This window comes from Triticum dicoccoides, chromosome 3A (assembly GCF_002162155.2).
Source record: "Triticum dicoccoides isolate Atlit2015 ecotype Zavitan chromosome 3A, WEW_v2.0, whole genome shotgun sequence".
Lineage (NCBI taxonomy): Eukaryota > Viridiplantae > Streptophyta > Magnoliopsida > Poales > Poaceae > Triticum > Triticum dicoccoides.
The window spans coordinates 699,412,746-699,414,957 of NC_041384.1; the positions used below are offsets into that span (position 1 = coordinate 699,412,746).

At 45.2% G+C, this 2,212-nt stretch overlaps 1 pseudogene; it reads right to left on the minus strand.

Moving 5' to 3' along the window:
* Positions 1-286: 286 nt before the first annotated feature.
* LOC119272962 lies at positions 287-1,369 on the minus strand (annotated as a pseudogene).
* Positions 1,370-2,212: the final 843 nt, after the last annotated feature.

The window sequence follows — 2,212 nt, forward strand, 5'->3', positions numbered from 1 at the left end:
TAAGTAGGAAGACAACAAACGGTAGTTCGACTAAAGGTGATCTAGCCTAGGAACAAGTTGTTTCTTATCTATTACTCCCTCCGTAAAGAAATATAAGAGCGTTTAGGTCACTAAAATAGTGATCTAAACACTCATATATTTATTTACAGAGGGAGTACAAGGCAAGGCATATCCAATATGACAAAGCAAATGACTAGAGAGTAATTAGGAGCAATTACTTAGTGAACGCATAGCCTTGTTAGTTGGTCATCGAGATCCCCAGAGTTGAACAAGATCTGCCCACGCCTTATGGAATATGTTGCAAGGCCAGCTGAGAGTCCGGGATGTTGATGGTGTAGTTGGAGAGAAGGTGGATGATCCTCAAAGGACGGTCAGCAACAAGGTCAAACTTCTTGTCCTGTTTCACGAAATTGACAGCTTTAGAGATCCTCTCTACTTTCCTATCTTTGATGTTGCACTTGAAGATATGTTCGGATGAACCCAGTTGTTTAGTGAAGTAGACACAGTTTACCTCGATGCCTGGGAACTTATCATCATCGACAACCACAACCACGCACCTCTGATGACCCTTGAAGATGGCATAGTTGTTGATGGTGTACAAATCCACGAGCATACCCAACTCGATGTCTGTTTTAAAAGCAAAGATTGATCCCTCTGCACTCCCGACGAGCAACATTTCGGTAGCCAAAGCCACTGGAAAACAAAGGTCGTTTGCATCTGGAGACATGAGCGAACAGCATAACCGAGCAATCATGGCGTGACCTATAGTGTCTGAGTAGGCACCGCCTACGACCACCTTATGGAGGCTATCATAAGCTACTTGTTGAACCTCGTGGACGACGAAACTCTCACTGTCGGGGTAGGCCACGTAAATCTTGTGAGATGAGTCGTTGAATAAGGTGAGCCCGAAAGCAGAGCCGACAAAGGAGACGACAACAACGGATCCCACCTCTGGGGGTACAGGTGCCACGAAACGGATGACGACGCCCGTGAGAGGGTTGAGGATGTTGGCCGCGTGAGGAGGCCTTTTGTTCGCCAGAACCAAGTAGCCATTGCGAGTGGTGGCTACGACATAGTGGTCGCTGAGCAGCTGGATATTCCTATGAAGGGAGCGGCCGCTGTGAGTGTTCAAAAGGAGCAATTTCCCTTTGCTCTGGAAGTCCTTGTCGAGGACGATCTACTGGCGCGGGCGGAAGCGAGGGTCGGAGGTGTTCCTCATGGGGTCATTTGTAGCGGCGCGCCAGCTGGGGCTCACAGCGCGGAAGTGAATGTAATAGTCGAGGTCGTTGGTGGATAGTAGGGTGTCGGCGATGCGGCGGGTGAGGTTCGGTGGAAGCGTGGACCATTTGGACCAGTCTTCCGCCGTCATCGCCGAAACCACTGGCGAGGCTTGGGGAAAACTCGGCTCTTCATTCACCCTTTTGGTTGGCGAAAGTTGAGCAGGGGTGGCCAAGGGAGGTAGAATGTCATCGGGCGCGGCCGCCATTGCCGCAAGCACCAGTTCTTGAGACATTAACGTGCCTCTTCTAGTCTAGTTACAAAACCCCAATGTCTGACTAATACTTCCTGTGAACAAAAGGCACAAATTTGTAAATAAAACAAAAAACTAGCACACAATCATAGAATAGAGGAAGAACCAGAGTAGGATTAAGTTACCGGATCTACAGACCAGAGCGGCAAAAGAGGAGATGAGATATAAACGGAGGAGAATCGATAATGCTACACTCACGGATAAGAAACAACAGACTCTACGGACCCCCGTGTCGAGAAGCTGCGAATCCTATAGTGCATTTTTCAAACGGGCGCCCGAAGCAGTTCGAATTGAGCACAATGATTCCAACCTGCGACTTCTTCGTCGCTAGAGCACAGCTCTACCACCAAACCATCACGATGCTTGTGCATAAATACTTTGTTTTATCTCTTTTATTTCTTTATCCAGTTTGGTTTATTTTTTCTTTCCTTTTCTCATATTTTTTGTTTCATTATAATGCGAGTTTTTTTTTTATAAAATCTGTGAACCTTTTTTTCTTAATTGACGAACATTTTTCCCAGATTTGATGAACTTTTTTCAAATTCAATGATTTGTTTTCAAATTTGATGAACTTTTTCTCAAAATCGATGAACTTTTTCCCAAAATCAATTAACTTGTTTCCAAAATCGATGAGCTTTTTTCAAATCAAATGAATTTTTTCCAAAATCAATTAACTTTTTT